The 20978-nt window shown below is 42.4% G+C and overlaps 1 protein-coding gene across 1 annotated transcript in view; it reads left to right on the top strand.

Moving 5' to 3' along the window:
- Positions 1 to 20978, top strand: part of LPAR3 (lysophosphatidic acid receptor 3) — a 101561-nt gene that overhangs the window by 235 nt on the left and 80348 nt on the right. The gene's annotated exons all lie outside the window — the stretch shown is intronic.

The raw sequence follows: 20978 nt of genomic DNA, 5'->3' as shown, positions 1-20978 counted from the left end.
TGGGCAAGTTACTTTCTGCTTCTAAATGATGATGATACACCTCAACTGTGGGATTCGCATATAAGTCAGGTAACTCGGGCAAACTTGGCATTGACCTGGCATCGAATTGAAACCTGAGCTGTTCTTTCCTTTTGATTTCCCTGTCACGTTTATAAGTAGGTTCCATGGGACTAGGGAATAGTAAAGATTTAGTCTACATCCCTTCTTCCTGGACTCCTGTTCTCATACTGAGTCTCCTTGGACGGATCATACAGGGCTTCAGTTTCCTCATCTGTAAAATGGGGACTGTGCGGATTGAGTGAGTGAAATATGAAGTGTATAGAACTCGGCATGACTCGGGAGTGCATGGTAAATAGTAGATCTTTAAGAAGCTTTTCCTAGCATAGTCTACAAATGTACAGATCTATTTACCTGGGCTGGCCGGGAAAATATTTTGTAGTGAGCTTACTATACACTTTTGGTGGACTTTGTTCCAGTTAGGGCTCTAAGTGTGTAAATATCCCATATGCAGCCATGTGCTAGAGGCAATGATCAATTCAGCAGCTGTCAGAACTCACAGTTGTGCAGAAGTGGAGCAGATGAGCAACCTAAATGCCCTTCCATCGGGGGCAAAGCTGTCAGTCCCGATGGAGGGTTGAAGTCACTGAGATGCACAAGCTGTCACAAACCTCCAGTGCCTTCACTCTCAGCGAGCCCTTCTGTCCTCTGCCAGGAGCCCACTGCCCTAACCAAGTTTTTCAGAAGGTGCGAAGTATAGGCTAGCTTGCTTCTAGGCCACCATGGAGGACGTGGGATGGCAAATGCAAAAGGGTGAGAGAAGGTTTTTCAGAGAAGCTCTTCAGGAGATTCCAGTCACTGCCCCCAAACCCTGCTGAGGGCCCATATCATAACAAGGGTGGGAGGGCCCCTTGGCTGTGGGGAGGCCTACGCTCAGAATCTCAGGTTGAGGAGAAGCACAGCACCCCAGCTTCTCACCTTAGGGACAAATAGCCAGTCACCTTCCAGTGCCTGAGCGCCTCCTGTAAAAGTGGCCCAGCACTGTCTCTGATGGTCAGGGGCCCCGGAGTCACTAGGGAAGTATGTTCAGTGAACTGCTACTGTGGTCTCGGCCATGGATGGCTCCTGCCAGTATGAAGACCTGTGATGTTTAAAGATACGACTCCGGTTCCCTGAAGAATTCACCTGGGGCCGCCACTTATCACAGGAACTTTGGATGACTCAACCTCACTTTACTACTAATCAGTTTCACCTTTATTTTCATTAAGTTGAGCAAACTTTATTTTGCTCCTCCTCACTTAAAGTTTGGACTCTCACCCATAATGCTGAGTCCCTCTACCAAGTCCAGAAGTTCACACTACTTGTAAAACATACATGAAGCAGCTCTTGTGGGACAGAGTGATTGAGGACCTCACAGATGAACCCCCCAGCGTGGTGTTCAGACATTAGGCCCTTAAGCGAGGGCAGTGAACTACAGGCATGGGAAAGGGAACATGATGCAGTGAGTTGGAGCAAATGCTGAACACGTCTGCTTTCCCGTTCCTTCCACTTGAGATACTTGATACTCATGCTATGCAGCTTTGTGGCTGTGTGACCTATGCATTCACAAAGGACCCCACACCTGGCTTCATGCTTTGCCCTCACAGTCTTGCAATTCTTAATGTTTTTCGAACAGCCCCCCCCCACCAAGTCATGTAGTAAATTCTCATGGTAGTACAGTGTAACTCATTGATGATCTCAGTGATTAAAGCATGGCCTTTTAGACAAAGGCTAGAAGCCCAGTGTCATACTTAGTTTATAAAACAATTGAAATTTTACAAAAGGAAAGAGTGAACCTGAGTTGGAGTGGCTTTTACACTGATGTGAGTGATAATCTAGTTGTATTTGTGGGATGAGGTGAGCTTAGGGTCCTCCACTCTGCCATCTTCCCCAGAAGTCTCTAAAGTAGCTTTTTTTTTTTTTTTTTTTTTTTTTTTTTTAACTAGTCTCCATACCCAACATGGATCTTGAACTGACAACCCTGAGATCAAGAGTTGGATACTCTAATGACGGGGACAGCCAGGCATTCCTAGAGTGGTGATTTTTTTTTTTTTTGAGTTTATGCATTTTGAGAGAGAGAGCATGTGCAAGAGCACACACGAGCAGGGGAGAGGTGGAGAGGGAAAGACAGAATCCCAAACAGGCGCTGAATCACCAGCACAGAGCTCTGCATGGGGCTCGATTTCACAAACCGTGAGATCGTGACCTGAGCCAAAACCAAGAGTCAGATGTTTGACTGAGTGGCTCTGGCCTACTGCTTATCTCACAAAGATGGAGATTAAACTTCTGTAGTTGGTGATGTTGGTCAAGGTTGTTTCCATGTTGCATTGGTGAGTTGGATGCTGGGCTGCTCACCTTTCTCCCCATGCCTCATTTTCTTATCTCCATTTCATGTTTTTCCATTGACAGAGTCAGGGTAGTTCATCCTCTAAACTCAAGTTATGTTTTCCCAGTTACCATATGTCCTGTGACCTTGCCCAGCAAAGTCCCGTGGGACCTGCTCCACATACTAAGCAATCAGATGCTCCCTCCAAGCTCTTTGCAGCCGTTTGCTGTTAGAATGAAGGGCCTGTCTTTGAATGAGAAGCTGTAGGATTGTTAAACATGCTGTGTGTTGGAGAAAATAACATATTAGCACTGGGAAGACATCAAGATGGACCAAATCTCAAAATAGACGTTCAAGTTGTTAGGGAAAACAATACAACTTATGGTGTTCTACCATGGGCTCATTTACAGCAAATGCTGCTGCAAACCAGTGGGTAAAAATGGTGGCAAATGTCTCTCTTGCCATCTGTCTCTGCCAGAGAACCAGGGAGTGAATGAGAAGCTAAATTAGTCACATACAACATTTCCACACCATCTTGTATAACAAGGACAGCAAAACTCTGACTTCTTAAAGACCCCTGGGAGCTATTGGCTGTGGTGAATGGGAGAGACAATTTATTAGGGTGATGTATGTTTCTTAGTTTCTAATGATACATAAATTATCCCATGAGCCATGATACATATGGTTTAAAGAGAATTTTAAATGAAAGCAATTTTTTTTCTAGCAACACTAATTGCCTAGCGGCAGTAAATTACTCATCCCCCGCTGCCTGTGGGCTGTGGTCATTATTCTCTCCTCGAGGTTGAGCCGATGTCCCCCAAGAGGAATGTTTGCTTTGACAAAGTGAATTTACATCCTCACTTGCCTGCCATGCTGGGTCTACCAGAGGAGAGAGTATTAATAATGCCATTTGGACCTAGCACCCTGTGTTTGTGCCATCCTGCATGTGTTATCTATGATAGCAAGACAGTGAGTTGGGTCTTAGCTCTTGGTTGCCTTTGGGGGAAAATCAGGGAGCTGTTATCAATATTTAATTTTCTCCAGCTGGGGGGTTTGAGAGGTAGACTTGGCTAATAAGCATGAAAGTTTCTTAGATGACAAGTTAAGCAAGGGACGTGATAAGCACTGCTAATTTGGGGAAAGGAGATAATGACATGATGTGCAGATGGAAAAGGGTGATGCTGTTAAAGACCATTAATTCCACATATATTTGTTGATTTCCAATACTGTGCTAGGTACTAAGGATGCAAGGAATGAATGCCATGGTCTCTGGCCCCAAGAAGTTTGGTGTCTAGTGGGAGAGACAATAACATACAAAGCAAGGATAGCACAAGGGCACCCCAAGTGCTATATAAGAGCAGAATAGCAGTAAGTTCTTGCCTGTCTGAAGTATAAATTAAGGCCTCTTAAAGAGAACTAGATGATGTTAACTGAGACTTGAATAATACATTGTGCTTGACCAGATGGCCAAGGTGGGAGTGGGATTGGGGTAGGGCTTTCTGGATAAAAGCAGTGATAGAACAAAAGCAGGGACATCTGAGGGAGAAGCAAGCCAGTTAAGAAAAATGTTTTGGGGTGGTTAAAATGTAGGTCATGTACTGAGGAAAGTAATAGAAGACAAGACCGAGAAGTGACAGGCAAGGCCACAGGGACTGTGAGCACCATGGGGAGCTACAAGACCAGAAAAGGCAGAACTGCGAAGGATAGATTAGAGTTGGGTGAGATAAGTAGGGAAATTAGTTACAAAACTGCTGCAATCATCCAGATAAAAACAACAAAACAGTGATGTCATTTCCCTGTAATTAAACACAAAGAAGAATTTGTGTGAAAACTGTCGCTAAGGAATATACCAGATCTCACGTATGTGTTTTATCTATCTGTGTGTGTGTGTATTTTTTTCTTTCTTTCTCAAAAGACATTTCTGCTAAATACCCTGTCATTTTCTTGTGAGTTCATGCTTTTGGACTATGCATTTAGGGGGGAAGGTCTCTTTTCATAACTCCTATTACAGAGAAATACACTTACTAGGCTGAATGGCTTTAATGCATATTTCTATCACATGGGCATTTCTCCTTCCACATATTTAAAAGAAGCGTATCCAAGACTTTCTGTTTCTGCATCATCCAGCTCCACCTACCCTACACACACACACACACACACACGCACACACACACACACACACACACTGAAGTACTGTGACCTTAAGGCCGGCCATGGTTTGTGTCTATAAAGGTGGCAAGATGTGTGGGTGTAACCACTAACAAAGCCAGACTGACATCTGTAGTCTGAAGCTTACAGATTGCACAGAGACTTTATGAAGAATCCATCCTCCTTACCTGCTACCCATGACCACCATCAAGATTTGGGTGTGGGATCACTAAGTTTCAGAACTAAGTGGCTACCTGAAATTGACGGTCTTACAGGTAAGTGCTAGAAGGTGCTTTGACTTTATGACTCTCTTAGGCAGGGGCAGTGTGTGGGGACGTCAAGGGTTCAGGGGTGGGGAGGTAAACTGATTAAGAGGCTCAGAGAGAGGACTGTGTTGTGCCTACCCCCACTGCCTTGATTTGGGGGGTGGTAGTGAAATGTGGTCATATTAGAGGAATGTTCCTGGGTCAGGGTAGACTGAGACTGGGGGTTGGGGGGGGGCAGGGCAAGGAAGGTGGCATGGCCCATACCTCATAAATGAAGAAAGCATGGAGTTCTATAAATGCCTGAGTGCACGTGGGGCTGATCTGCCTGTTTCCTTCCAGAGCCCTGCAGAGAAGGTCAGTGGTTTATGCCAAGACCAACCCCAGTGATACCTCCTTGCAAGCTCTGACTCCAGTAAACCAACTCTGTGACTATTGCAGGTGGTAAACTCGTAACACTTCCTTACTATGTGGAATATGTGAGGCAGCAGGATGGTAGGAAACCCCATTAAGAGTCTTCTCACCTCCCAACACAGTCAGAGGAGCCCAGCTGGGCATCGGTGGTGAGGGAGAACTCTCAAAGATTGGCAGGCTGATCATGGATCTATGCCATGGGGTACAGTGGGCAGCTGGCACAGACTATATGCTCAGAGGCCAAACCATGGTCTTAAGACAATGCACACCAGCACCGTGACCCTGGGTGACCAGCGGGACGCACTGTGGGGAAACTGCCACGCCCACATTCATGGACAGTGAGGCCACCCAACCCAAGTCTGATCTCTGGGGAAGGTGCACTGGAGCTGCCAGCCAGACTGATGTGGAGATTGCTTCCCATGTCCTTTCTTGAGCAGGTCTTGTTCCTGGAACAGACGGAGGAAGGGGTGAGTGGGTCGATGATGATTCTTCTACTAGAATTTTATTTCCCTGGCATAAATGGTTCCATAGTCCACCTGGAAAAGATGAACATAAGGGAAAGGGATGACAGGCAGATGAGGGGAGCTTGGGTGTGAGTGGCCGTGGCTAGTATGGTACTGACATGACGTCACCTCTCTCATACTTTCTAGGCTTATGGGGGCCCTGACCTTTAACCCTTCTACAAAATACTCTGTTTAAGCCCCCTCATTTATAGGATTGAAACAAAAGAATTGGCATTTATTGTTCTGACTTAAATTTGAAGCGACCAAATGGGATAAAACTGAACGAAATAACATTTCTTCCCCACTGGCCTTTTCAAAGAGTGGCAATTCACGTTCACAGCAGGCAGCTCAGAGGGTAAGTTATTGAGACAGAAATGGGCACAAACCAAATAAGCTAATACTATCAACCAGTATTATCAGGAATGTGTCTTAAAAAGATGATTATTCAGCACCTTACAACCATATAGCCAAGTAAATACCAAATGGATTAAAGATTTAAATGTGAAAAACTAAGCCTGTAAAAGAACTAGAAAAAAATATAGATGAATATAGATCTGATATAAGAAACAGAGAAGGGCTTTCTGAGTTTAAAGCTATCAGTAAATCACAAAAGAAAAATCAGATGAATTTATTGCATGAAAATTTTCAGAGAATTAAGGACGTAAACAAAATCTTAAAAGCATACTCAGAAGGAAAGAATTGCAGTCTATACAACTGGCTTAGTGTCCTTGCTGTGTGAGGAACCATTACAAATTCCTGGAGAGTGAGCCCCCAAAGGCACAAAACTTTCTGTGTCTCTGTGTTTCATGTGCACAGCAGGGTTCCTGGTGAGTAGCAAGCGTTCAAAAAATAGTATGTACTTTAAAAGCTATATTTGGTTGAATGCCTACTATGTACATGTAGTATCACTACTCATTCCAGCAAACTTAACAACTTACGTATCTGAATTTCCATTAAACCGAAGAGAAAACTGAGCGCAGAGTAGGGGGCAGAGCATGGCTTCAAATCTGGAGCTTCTGACCCCACAGTCCTCTCCCATCTTCCCTTCTTGCTGCCGGCCTTCTAAATAATGCTTGCTGAATAGAATGTAATGGCAGAAAATTAAGTTTAACCTGCTTAATGAGAAATGTGGCTTTTATTTTTAAACAACACCTTGTTAAGCAGCATTCCTTGAATTCACACAATGCTGGTGCTAATGGAAAATAATCTTATATCTTTGTAGGGGGAGTTGAAAGCTCCATAGAAATTCCCAGCTCTAATACTAAATTGCCAAGTGATTTAGACAATTTGTTAAGCTGCTCCAAGCCTCAGAACCCTTATCTGTAACACAGGGATAATAAAATTGAGAATACAGAGAGGTTAAGTAACTTGTCCAAGGTCACATAACAGTAAACACCAGAACTGGGACACAGACCCAGGCAGCCCAACTTTAGAGCTGAATAGTTCAAAAAGGTTGATGTAATGTCTAGGAGATAATGGATGTAAGCAAGCTTTGAAAAGGATAAACTGGACACATTGGTGAATGGAGGTGAAACTTAAGATTTTAAGCCGTGTGTGTGTGTGTAAGAATTATGAAAACCAAAGCTTGATAGAGATGTCTCAAATGTCTGGGTATGTCCTTCTTGAACTATTGTCTGTCTTTCAGTTGATAGAGCTTAAAATGTGTGCTGGCAGACTGACCATCCCCTCGCTCCCACTCCCTCTACATAAGCCAGCATGTTAATACTGACTAATGGATCAAAGTCAATATGCCCACAATTAGAATCGTAGCTAACGGTCTCCTTTTAAGAAAGAAAGAAAGAGAGAGAGAGAGAGAGAGAGAGAGAGAGAGACAGACAGAAAGAAAGAAAGAAAGAAAGAAAGAAAGAAAGAAAGAAAGAAGGAAAAAATGAAAATAAAGCAGATAATTGCATATAATGGGATGGAGTTTCTGGCAAGTGCCATAATGAATCCCCATAGCTGTGATTGAAATATGATAGCCACCCCATAAAACTTCGACTCAACACCTCTGTCATCTTGCTGGCCAGAAGCCAGAACAGCCGCTGTTAACAACGTGTTTTAATATCTCTCATGTACTTTTCATGTCTCAGTTCAGTATTTGACCATTGACGAATTTGGCAGTTGTACCTGCAACTCAATTCATGTACCTTTCAGAAAATGTCCTTCATATTCTCTTTATCTCTAACTGACCTAATTTATTTTTCTGAGCCTTTTGAGAGGAGGTTGCATATACTATGCCCCTTTGCCTTACTACATGAGTATATTTTTCCTATCAAGCATAGCCTCTTATATAATCACAGTACGATGATCAAATACAGGAAATTTAACATTTTGACATTGATACAACGCTTTTATCAAATCTTACAGTGCATAGTCCAATTGCATCCATTGTCCCAATAATGTTCTTGTGGGCATTCTTTTCCCTCTGTTACAGGATCCAATCCAGGGTCACTACTGAGTTTAGCTGTCATAGCTCCTTTAGTTTTCTTTCATCTGGAAAGCCTCCTCAGCTTTTGTCTTTCGTGGCACTGAGATTTTTGAAAACGACTGGCCACTATTTACATGTAGCCCCTTCATATGGATTTGTTGATGCTTTCTCATGATTAGAAATCAGGCTATGCATTTTTGGTGGACATACCACAGAAACATTGAAGTGTCCTCCTCGGGGTATTATATCCAGAGGCAGATATTATTGGTCTGTCCCTCAAGGGGTGATATTTACTGATTGCCCAGTGAGATGTTGTCAGGTCTTTCCATCACTGTGGTGGCCACAAAAATGCACGGTCTCACTCTTCTGCTCTGAGGAGCCTGCTGGCGGCTGCCTCAGCTGCCCTCCACTCAGAATCTGCCCGCGCCTGCCTGGAGACGTGTTTTCCACCGACTGCTCAGGGCCAGTGAGGGGATGCAACAGTGGTCCTAAAGCTGGCTCATTTCTGCCATGCAGGAGACCCCGTGCTGGACTTCCTATCAGGGTCACTGAATCCCTCTCAGACCTGGACTGTATCTAAGACTCTCCTACCCAACACTCCCCCTTTTCCTCCCTCCTTCGTGGGGTCAGACCCACACTGCAGCCCGACCGCCCTCCTGGCCTCCTCCAGCTTGCTCCCCATTTTCCCTCAGGGGAGCCACCCCACAAATTCTCTTGCATTTCTAGTCCCATCTTGGCAATCTGCCTCTTGGAGGGTCTGAAGCAACACAAAGTAGTACCGGAAAAGATGGTTGAAAAAGAGGTGGTAAGGTGGGAGATTTGGGCCTGGTTTACTCATCCCTGGTGGGTGAAGAGCATGCTGTCCTGAGTGGTAGGTGGGGCATGAAGAGTCCCCAGTACAAGGCAGTGGCCCAGTTGCCAAGGATCTCCCTGGTGGTGACCTGGAAAAGTGTCCTGGTGGTGGGGACTGCCTTTGCAGCTGCAACGATCCAGGAGGATTCCAGCAATTAGAAGACATGGCAAAAGGGACGCTTACAAAGACCGTAGAGTTGTCTCATCGCTTCTAAGTTGATTGACACTCCACAGAGGGATAAGAAACTGTGGGCTGAGCTCAAGTAGTTAAGACCAAGTGTGAGAGCAGAGGTCTTGGAGGTAGCCTACGTTGAGACCCTGATCCCCTGCAATGCAAGAGCACACAGACCGGGCTGTAGACTGAGGACCTGTTTAGTAGACTTCCTTGCCCCTGTTTATTTATTTTTTAATATATAGGAGAAAATAGAGGCTTGGAGAGATGATATAACTCAGCTTTCTTCTCTGGAAATTTCTTCCAGATTTCTGACAGTAACTCAGCTTTCTTCACCCAGATTGCTGATGGGCCTGTCTACCTCCAACAGCATTTACACTTTCTGCCCATGGCTGTGTGTGGATCCATGGATTCTACAGAAGGAGAAGGCCACGGCTTTCTGGAGGGAACATCGCTATAGCATATCCACTGCCTATCCTTGCCTCTTCCCCTCTTCACTACAGTTTTGACTGCATTGTTTTTCTTGCCGGAATCCTGTTATCGACCTCTAGAATTCAGCATTACCTGCATAACAGTAATGGATCCCACTGTGAGAAGGCATAGCAAGATATTCTAGTCATGCTTACATGAACTACAGAACCCATTATTTAGAAAAAGCATGTCCTCACACTAAATACTGAAGCAAGTTTTCCTTGTCTTTGGGTATACATGTAGCCATAGTTGTGTGTATGTGTCCGGTGAGAGAAAGGTAAACACTGAAATCTGTTTTACTGGGCCATGATTTGCTAATATTAGTGTAAATATATAAATGGGAGTAGGCTTTACTCTTAAAGCACAATAACAGAAAATTGAGATTTTACAGGCATGTTCGGGAAATGGTGGGTAAGGCATTTTAATACTAACAATTCATCATAGGACCATGGATTCATAGTGATGTCTTACATTTACATAATACTGAAAGGTTTGCAAAGGGCTTTCCCATATATTGTGTAGTTTTATCCTCATGATAACCCTGTACTAGGTAGAGCAAGTTTTATTATCCCTTTTTTTTATATAGGGGGAAATTATATTCTTTCACAAACAGGAAAACTAAATAAAGAAAATTAATTGAAATGCCCATGCATTATGAGACATGTATCTGAAACCTGGCATAAGAGGAACTTAGTTTTTGAAACTGCCTACTGTTCTGCCTGAAAATGTTCATTTCTTTTATAATATTTAATATTTAATATAGTTGCTAATACACTGGAGTTGGTGTTTCCAACCTGCAGTGTTTCCAGCCCTCACTTAAATCTATAATTCCTTTTGCTGCTCTTTGCAATAAGGATTTAATAAACACAATAACATGAGCACTCAACGTGAATCCTTTTCCTTTGACATTGCTGAAAAATTTAAGTGACTTTAAACCTTTTAGATTGCCATGGGGTTAATTAAAAAGAAGAGAGAAAAGAACAAAATTTAGTCACTTACATCTAATTTATTTGTGAGGTGGGATAGAAGGTGTTATTATTTCTTCCCAGTAGGAGTACTTCTGTAAAGATTGCAATGGAAGTGGTGAGAACACAGTTTTATAGGAAAAACTTTGCTTTTTAGCAAAATAACTCCTTGGAAAATTATTTCCTTTATATATGTGGTGATTCTCTTTATCCCAAATACCACTTTTTGCCTTATGGTCTCTTTTGTTTGATATTAATAGTTACACAGGCTTTTTTTTTTTTTTTTCCGGTTAGTATTTGGTTAGTTACTCTGTATTTCCTCTCATTATAATTTAAATATATCTCATTCACATGGCATGTAGCTAGATTTGTTGGGTCCATTACAATCTATATTAATGGAATTGTTTTGCTTACATTGGTTTAATGATGCATATATTTGGACTTATTTCTATAATCCTAATTTTTGTTCTCCATAAATCATACTTTTTTTTTTCTTGTTTCTCCCCTGCCTCTGTCCTTCTGTTGGATTAGTGGAATTTTTCATGATTCACTTTTACTTCTTTTCTTTTCGTATGTGCTCTTAACTTTCCTTTTTTTAAAAAAACGATTTTTTTAATGTTTATTTATTTTTGAGAGAGACAGTATAAGTGGGAGAGGGGCAGAGAGAGAGGGAGACACAGAATCCAAAGCAGGCTCCAGACTCTGAGCTGTCAACACAGAGCCTGATGTGGGGCTCGAACCCAGGAACTGAAGCCAAAGGTAAGCCAAAGCTTAACCAACTGAGCCACCCAGGTGCCCCTGTGCTCTTAACTTTTCAACTCTTCACCTGACTTAGAAAAATATAAAGTTAATCAAAATATCTCAGCTACTCTTTGCTTGTTTCCTCTGGATCACTTTCACTCTCTAGACACTCTCTGTCTTATGTGTTTTTCTTGTCTAGTATTTTAGTTCCTTTTTCCATCCTTCTTGCCTCGTTAATTGTTATTTTTGCTTCGTATCTGGTACAGACAATGTTTCCTCAGATTTACTCATGTTTTTACCACTTACCTTAGTAAAAATGCTTTCTGCAGACCACTTCTTTCTGGGTTCAATTTCCTTCTTTCTTTAGTAGTTCTTTTAATGAGTCTTGGTCTTCATCTGAAAAATCTCTTTACTTTACCCTTAGTTTTCAACCATTCTTTACCTGGAAATTAAATTCTACGTTGCCCCTCTTTTCCCTCGACACTGGTAATGGAGTTCCATTTTCTCCTGGTCTTTATTGTTGTTGGGAGAAGTTTTATAAGCCTAAGTAGTCTGTCTTTTCTCATGGACTGCTTTTAAGATTTATTCGTCTTTAATACTTCACTGTGTGTGTATTTCGAATTTTAATTGTTTGAAGCAGTTGTGGTTCTTGAATCACAAAATTCATGTCTTGGGGCACCTGGATGGCTCAGTTGGTTGAGCGTCCAACTTCAGCTCAGGTCATGATCTCACAGTTTGTGAGTTCGAGCCCCACATCGGGCTCTGTGCTGACAGCTCGGGGCCTGGAGCCTCTTCAGATTCTGTGTCTCCCTCTCTCTGCTCCTTCCCTGCTCACACTCTATCTCTCTCTCAAAAATAAATAAAGATTTAAAACAATTTAAAAAAATTCATGTCTTTTTCAATTCTGAAAATTAGTCATTAGTTTTTTAAAAATATGATTTCCTTCCGCTCATTCCCTCTTGTCTTGCTTTCTGAAACTCTGATTGGAAATATGTTGAGGGGCGCCTGGCTGAATCAGTTGGTGGAACATTTAACTCTTTACTCAGAGTTGTAAGTTCAAGCTTCATGTGGAATGTAGAGATTGCTTTAAAAAAATAGAATCTTAAAAAAAAAAAGAAGCATGTTGAATCTTCTTATTCATCTCATTCCTTCATCTCTGAATCTCTCATATTTTCAATCCCCTTTTCTCTTTGTGCTACAGTCTAATGAATTTCTTTAGATATATCTTTTTTTTTAACATTTTTTTAAAATTTTTTTATTTTTGAGACAGAGAGAGACAGAGCATGAACGGGGGAGGGGCAGAGAGAGAGGGAGACACAGAATCGGAAGCAGGCTCCAGGCTCTGGGCCATCAGCCTGACGCGGGGCTCGAACTCACGGACCGCAAGATCGTGACCTGAGCCGAAGTCGGACGCTCAACCGACTGAGCCACCCAGGCGCCCCAATATATCTTTGAGTTCATTAATTCCCTCTTTAGTTGGTTTTAAGTTTTTGTTTATTGGTTCATTGAGGTTTTTTTATTACAATGACTCAGTTTTTCATTTCTAGTTTCTTTTGGTTTTCTTTTTATATCAACTTATTTTCTTTTTAAAAAAAATGTTTATTTATTTTTAGTGGGGGAGGGGCTGAGAGAGAGGGAGACAGAGAATCCCAAACATGTTTTGTGCTGTCAGCCCAGAGCCTGATTTGGGGCTCGATCTCACAAACCATGCAATCTTGACCTGAGCCAAAATCAAGAGTTGGATGCTCAACCAACTGAGCCACCCAGGTACCTCCAACTTTTTTCATTAAAAAAAAAAAAAATGTAATGTTTATTTATTTTTGAGACAGAGAGAGACAGAGAGTGCATGGAGGAGGGTCAGAGAGAGGGAGACACAGAATCTGAAGCAGGCTCCAGGCTCCAAGCTGTCAGCACAGAGCCCGACGTGGGGCTCGAACTCACGGACCGCGAGATCATGACCTGAGCCGAGGTCAGATGCTCAACCGACTGAGTCACCCAGGCACCCGTAAAGTACCTACTATATTTTCAGTTTCTTGCATGAGCTAGACTCAATAAGATGTGGACAGAATATAAATTTAATCTTTTCCCAATTGCCCATTTAAACCCCATATGTAATCTGGCCTTTTTCTTACCTTTTGGGTGAAATCTTAGGCAAGTATCATAAATGTCCTAGTTATTCTAAGATAATTAGGCATCTTGTGATTACTTTTAGAAATAAGAACAATCTTGTTTCAGTAACTGTGATGCCCTACCTGGTATAATAATTACATTTCTGAATTTCATTTAAACTTAAAATTTCTCTCCTTCTAAGGCTTGAGTTTTTCCAGCTGGGAAACCCGAGGTAGGAGAGGGGAACTTGGTTGTCTTTGCTTTTCTTTTCTTCAGTCTGTGCCCCTTTACTCCATTGTCTTAGTTTCTAACCTCTCAGGATCTAGTCTAGAAGGAATAGCAGTAAGGGGGCATTCTTATATGGCTGGTGCTATCTTGCCTGGCTTTAGGACTCTGAATAGCACAGGTCTCTTTCTCTCACAGGACACTTTCCTGGGTTTCTCAGTGATTACTCACTTCCCCAAAGCCCCTGCCCCCCGAAAACCTTTAGGAAAGTATAGCTGCAGTTTCCGTGAGTGGGCAAAGCTCATAGTGAGCTCCCACGGACTACTTTGCTCTCAAGGAGGCCTCTGCAGCCAATCCCCTTCAGACCAGCCTCAGGCTGACAGCACATTGTGTGGATCTTGTTTGGTCATGGAAATACTAACAGCTCTGGGCTGCCATGGGTGAAAGTGCAATGTGCTCCCAGGCCCTCTTCCCTTCTCTTCACTGCCCACAGGGTGACTTGGGCACAGCTCCTCATTCCAGTCCTTATGCCCACCGAAATTCTAGGATAGTGTCCCTCAACCTTTAATGCACATACCAGTCACCTGGGGAATACTATTAAAATGCAGGTTCTGGTTCAGTGAGTCTGGGGTTGGGGTTGAGATTCTGCATTTCTCTCGTGCTCCCAGGTGATGTCCATGCTGCTGATCTGTGGACCACGGTTTGAGGTCCTAGGCTTATACGTCAAGTTCACTGAATGGTGTTCTCATTGGCTTGAGATGACGCGGAAGCACTTTTGTCCTTTATCTGGAGTCGAGGGAGATAAAACATCTCAGTATCTCAGTAACATTTTCCAAAGAAATCCCCTTGCTTGACCTCTTTCACTTTCACCCTTCTGTAGTCTGGAGGGGACAGACTGCCTGTGTAGGGAGGAACAATTTCACAGTCACTTATTATATGTTGTGCAATTGTGCTCTAGCAGGGTCATCATGAAATACAAGGTCCTGGTCTATTTTGTTCTGGGCATTTGGGACTTTAGTTAAATCTGAAAATGAGAGGAAACTATTAAAGCACCTTATTAGAATCATTTTATTTTTTATCAACTTAAAAATTGTTATGGAGGGGCGCCTGGGTGGCTTGGTCAGTTAAGCGTCCGACTTCGGCTCAGGTCATGATCTCACGGCCCGTGAGTTCGAGCCCCGCGTCGGGCTCTGTGCTGACCGCTCAGAGCCTGCAGCCTGTTTCAGATTCTGTGTCTCCCTCTCTCTCTGGCCCTCCCCTGTTCATGCTCTGTCTCTCTCTGTCTCAAAAATAAATAGACGTTGAAAAAAAATTGTTATGGAAACTTGAGAATATATCCAAATGTAGAGAGAGTCATAACTAATACAGACTTTCAGTGTGAAGATCAATAAGTTCTGAGAAATGAAGATATAGAACATTTTACCCCCAGAAGTTCTCTTGGGTTCTTTTCCAATGAATCCTGACACTCTGATTTCTGTCACTATACCGTGGTTTTGTACTTTTTAGAACTTCATGTAATTAGAATTGCATACCACGTCTAGAACCTTTCATTCAACCTAACGCTTTTTTTTAAAAATTTTTTTTCTAATGTTTATTTATTTTTGAGACAGAGAGAGACAGAGCATGAACGGGCAGGGTTAGAGAGAGAGGGAGACACAGACTCTGAAGCAGGCTCCAGGCTCCGAGCCGTCAGCACAGAGCCCGACGTGGGGCTCGAACCCATGGACCGCAAGTTCATGACCTGAGCCGAAGTCGGACGCTTAACCGACTGAGCCACCCAGGTGCCCCTCAACCTAACGCTTTTGATATTCATCTCAGTTGTTATCAATAGTTGTATATCAATAGTTCTTTTTTTTTTTTTTTTTTACTGTACAAAGTAGTATTCCATTGTGTATTTATACAAAAATATAGTCACTCACCTGTTGATAGACATTTGTGTTAATTCTAGCTTTTGGCTATTACAAATAAAGCTTCTCTGAATACTACGATAGAAGTCTTTTTGTGGACATGTGTTCTTATTTCCCTGGAGTAAATAACTACAATTGGAATTGCTGAGTCACAGAGCAGGTGTATGTTTAAACATATAAGAAGCAGACAATTACATTTTCAAAATGGTCAGACCATTTTAAACTCCTATTGGCAATATACAGCACTTTGTACCCCTATTTGGCATTTTGAGTCTTTTTACATTAGTCATTATTGTGTGTGTATGCAGTGGTATCTCACGGCAGTTTTAATCTGTTTTACTGATGACTTTTGATTATCTTTTCATGTGCTTTATTAGCCATTCATTTATATTCTTCTGTGAAGTATCTGTTCTAGTAGTTCCCCCATTTTTTTTCTAATGTTTGTTTATTTTTGAGAATGCGAGTGGGTTAGGGGCAGAGAGAGGGAGACACAGAATCAGAAGCAGGCTCCAGGATCCGAGCTGTCAGCCCAGAGCCCGACGCGGGGCTCGAACTCATGAGCTGTGAGATCATTACCTGAGCGGAAGTCAGACGCTTAACTGACTGTGCCACCCAGGTGCCCCTTATTTCATATATTTTAAAGGTCTGTTATGGGATGTGTTGACTCTTTATTATCATGAAATAACCCTGTTTTTTTCTAATAATAAGCTCATCTTAAAAAATTACTACAGGGGTGCCTGGGTGGCTCAGTTGGTTGGGCGACCGACTTTGACTCAGGTCATGATCTCACACATGGTTTGTGAGTATGAGCCCACCAGGCTCTGTGCTGACAGATCAGAGCCTGGAGCCTGCTTCGGATTCTGTGTCTCCCTCTCTCTCTGCCCCTTACCCACTTGTGCTCTCTCTCTGTCAAAAATGAATAAATGTTAAAAAAAAATTTTTTTTAATTACTACAGTATACTGCCTCTTTAATTCTCACTGTCTTTGGAGGTAGGTACCTTTGTTCCATTTATAGCTGTAGTGACTGAGTGAAACTGGCCAAGACTGTGTAGCTAATAAATATGGTGTGGAGCATACTAAAATTTTTGAATTTGACAGCAAATCTTAGAAGTTATAGATGCTTTGATTAATACAATCTTCTATGATAAAGTCCTATAACACGTCTTATTTTTATCGTTTTGGTTTTCACAACTTTGTACTTGATGTGTATTCCTACATACATGGGTCATTATTCTCCTTACTGATATTCATACCTTCCTCTCATTGTTATTTGCCTCCACCACATCCATTCCTACCACAATACAACATAATGAAAATAAATCATATCCTGGTAATAAAAAAAATAAGATTTGAGACTAAGAAAATCATCTATGATAGCAAAATAACTTATCATGACATTTTCTTGTTTGTAAGTAAAATATTTATTAATAATTGAAAAGCCAAGCATAACATCACTTGATACAATTATTATAATATGCTTCCATAAAATTACAAAATCCTATTTTATTTTATACTCTATTTTGTATTTTAAATATTTCTCATTTCAAACTTTATCATATTAAAAAGAAGACAAAACTTCTTAGTTCTTGATCTTCCATTTTAAATGAATCAATCCAGGGGTGCCTGGGTGGCTCAGTCGGTTAAGCGTCCGACTTCAGCTCAGGTCACGATCTCACGGTCCGTGAGTTCGAGCCCCGTGTCGGGCTCTGGGCTGATGGCTCAGAGCCTGGAGCCTGCTTCTGATTCTGTGTCTCCCTCTCTCTCTGCCCATCCCCCGTTCATGCTCTGTCTCTCTCTGTCTCAAAAATAAATAAACATTAAAAAAAATTTTTTTAAATGAATCAATCCTCTGTTTTAAGTGGACTAAAGGTTGACAGTTCAGATTGTTTCTAAAGTGCACTTGTGTCTTAGTCTACTGTTATTATTCAAATTATACAAAAACATTAAATATTAATCTGGGCAGTATCTATCAAATCCAATTGAAAAAATCAATGCCAGAGATGAGAACGTCAGTGTCATATTACAGCTTTCTTTTGCACAACAAGGAGAAAAGTTTACTGCATAGAATGCAGAAAATTCTAACAAGATTCATTTGCAACTATTTCCTTTCTCTTTATCAGGTTTACCAGAATAAATATTTGTGCAGCTGAAAGTGTTGCTAATAGCAGGTTCTTGGTGCCTGCCTCTGGCAAGTCATAGCTTGAGCATTAGGTTTGGGAGAAGCTAGCCTACTATATAAGGGGTTATTATCGTCCACACATGGCTTCAGCATTGAGCGTCCCCTCAGCACCCCACATTGTTGGATATTTGCAACCTCCATGACACTCTCTTAAAATATCCTGGTGGAGTGTGTACACATTTCTCAGGCCGTGAACTTCTGAAAAAACATATAGGTACTTTTCTTTTTTAATTTTTTTTTTTTAATCTTTCTTTATTTTTGAGAGAGAGACGGAGTGTGAGCAGGAGAGGAGCTGAGGGGAGGGAGACACAGAGTCAGAAGCAGGGTCCAGGCCCTGAGCTGTCAGCACAGAGCCCGATGAGGGGCCCGAACTCACGAACCCTGAGATCATGACCTGAGCCGAAGTCGGACGCTTAACCGACCGAGCCACCCCGGCGCCCCCATACAGGTATTTTTCTAAAAGCGGATCTCAATTCTATCTTGAACCTACTATTTCTATCTCTGACAGAGAATTTAATCATGTTACTTTTCAGGTAAACTCGGGCAAATGCAGTGGTCTTGGTCATTTGAAGTTTATACTTGGGCTTCTGTCCCTCCCATTTTTTATTTCCCCTGTTGCGGGATCTAAGATCTGAACGGACTTTGTAGTGTTCAGGTGTTGCGGTGGAGTGGGTGGGTACTGAATACCCGGTTCACGACATCCTTTTGAGAAGTGATCTCCCCTCATAACCATGCTGATCTCTGTCCCTGCTGCATCTGCGGCCAATATTTCCCTTTCGGTACTTTTCTGCGAGGAACTGACTGTAGCGGTGGTGTTCTGCATCACTCTGGGGCCCGCGGAAAACTCAGAGAGTGGATTCGGTTCCTCCTGTGTTTAGCTGTGCCACTCTTACCACTATGGGAACAGTGTTGCTGGAGCACGGGGCACGTAAGCATGAATGGTTCCCGTTCAAGTCTCCCTTGGACAGCAGGGCACAGTACTCTCTGTGTGCATTAGTCAGGATAGGCTAGGTGATGCTGTGATGACAAATGCTCCCCAACTCTCAGTGGCTTAGAAGGACAAAGGTTTATGTCTCACTTGTATGTCATTCTCAGGTCAGCCATGGTGCTGCCTTATGCCCTCTGCCCTCCGGGGTCCAGGCTGATGGGGCCGCCTCTCTCTGGGACACTGCTGCTATCAGGGCAGAGGAAAAGAGAACAGAGAACTTTGTGTTGGCTAGCACAGCTCACACTATCGGCCAAAGCAAGTCAAATGGATAAGCAGAGAGGTTTATTTCTCCCCCAGGGAGGGGCGGCTTGTGTTTTTAATTAATACAATCTACCACATTATTCCTGGGTTGCTAACTCAAGGGAGGATCTATTTTTCTATAACAGCTTAGTCTGAGGAGTGGTGAGAGGTCAGAAACCTCTGCCCAGGGGTGCCTGGGTGGCTCAGTCGGTTAAGCCTCCGACTTCGGCTCAGGTCATGATCTCTAGGTTAGTGAGTTTGAGCCCCAAGTTGGGCTGTGCGCTGACAGCTCAGAGCCTGGAGCCTGGTTTGGGTTCTGTGTCTCCCTCTCTCTGCCCCTCCCCTACTCGTGCTCTGTGTGTCTCTCTTTCTCTCTCAAAAATAAACATTAAAAGAAAGTAAAAGGAAGAAAGAGAGAGAAGAAGGAAGGAAGGAAAGGAAAGAGAGAGAGAGAGAGAGAGAGAGAGAGAAAGAAAGAAACCCCTGCCCAGGTCTATCAGTGTTGCTTCTCCTCCAGCTCAAATTCTTCTGTCAGGAAACTTTGTCTAGTCCTCAGGGAGGATGGTCTGGTTCTCCCATCTGTTTTCTTCTAGTTGATTGCTTCTGGGTGGGGGGCGGGGGAGTTTATGTTAAGCTTCTTTCAGCATGCAGCCATTTGAAACTCAGGAGAACACATCTTTTACAAATCACAAATCACATGTTTATTTTTTCTGCTATGAGTTTAAGGAAATCTATTTAGGAACCCAGGGGTTGAAAACTGATTTCTCTTATTCTTTCAGGTTTTTTGGTTTTTTTTTCTCTCTCTGAAAGTTTTGTTGTTTTTGTGTCCTCCTTTACTAAATGCTCTCAGGAACAATGCTCAGGGATCAGAGGGGCAATAAAGGTAGTCAAAGAAAACCTCAGTTATTATCTCCAAAAGTAATTTCAGCATAATTGTAAAGAAAGTGAAGCAGTTGCTAAAATAAAGCCTGCTCGGAGGAGGAGAGATTTAGGGCCTTGTTTTCCTGAGTGAATAAAGCATGCTTTCCTCGGTCATGGTAGATGACCATTTCCCAACCCTGGATGTCCAGGCTCGGTGTAAAGGATTTTTGTAAAGGACTTACAGTGCTAGTTTCCTAGCTTTTGCTTGGGACCTCTCCTTTGAGAAGTACAGTAGCCAAGCTAACAGGTATGAGAGATCAAAATTCCAGTGAACCCACACAAAATGAGTAAAACAAGAAGCTAATCCTCTCTACTTAGATTCTGGTTTCTTAGATCATATAAAGTTGAACAAACCCTCAAATCTCAACTTGACTGTATGCTTTTCTTTTTTATAGTTATACATGGTTGAAAAGGCACGGGCCCCACACGACTATAAGAATTTATCACTTCAAATGCTATTTTTAGAAAATTTGGGTTACAAATGTTATATATGTTCATTGCAGAAAACTTGAAACTACAGGAAAGTGTATTAAAAAATGTATGTAATCTCACCTGCCTATAATATCTATAATTAACATATAGGGGTATTTATTTGTGGTAGTTTTTCTTTCATACAGGCAAACTCATGTTTTCAAAAGAAGAAAACAGATTTAGTTAGTTTTGTATCCTGCTTTTTTATAAAAATTTAATATGAAATGTAATGGGTATGGGGTTTCCTTTTGGGGGTGGCAGGCACGTTTGGGGACTAGACAGAAATGGTGGTTGCACAACACGGAATGTACTAAATGCCACTGGGTTGTTTATTCACTTTAAAATGGTTCATTTCGGGGCGCCTGGGTGGCGCAGTCGGTTAAGCGTCCGACTTCAGCCAGGTCACGATCTCGCGGTCCGTGAGTTCGAGCCCCGCGTCGGGCTCTGGGCTGATGGCTCGGAGCCTGGAGCCTATTTCCGATTCTGTGTCTCCCTCTCTCTCTGCCCCTCCCCCGTTCATGCTCTGTCTCTCTCTGTCCCCCAAAAAAAGAATAAATAAATAAAATAAATAAAATGGCTCATTTCATGTTATGCGAATTTTGCTTCAGTAAAGCAAAAA

Source organism: Acinonyx jubatus, chromosome C1 (assembly GCF_027475565.1).
Source record: "Acinonyx jubatus isolate Ajub_Pintada_27869175 chromosome C1, VMU_Ajub_asm_v1.0, whole genome shotgun sequence".
Lineage (NCBI taxonomy): Eukaryota > Metazoa > Chordata > Mammalia > Carnivora > Felidae > Acinonyx > Acinonyx jubatus.
This window is presented reverse-complemented; position numbering and strand designations above follow the sequence as displayed.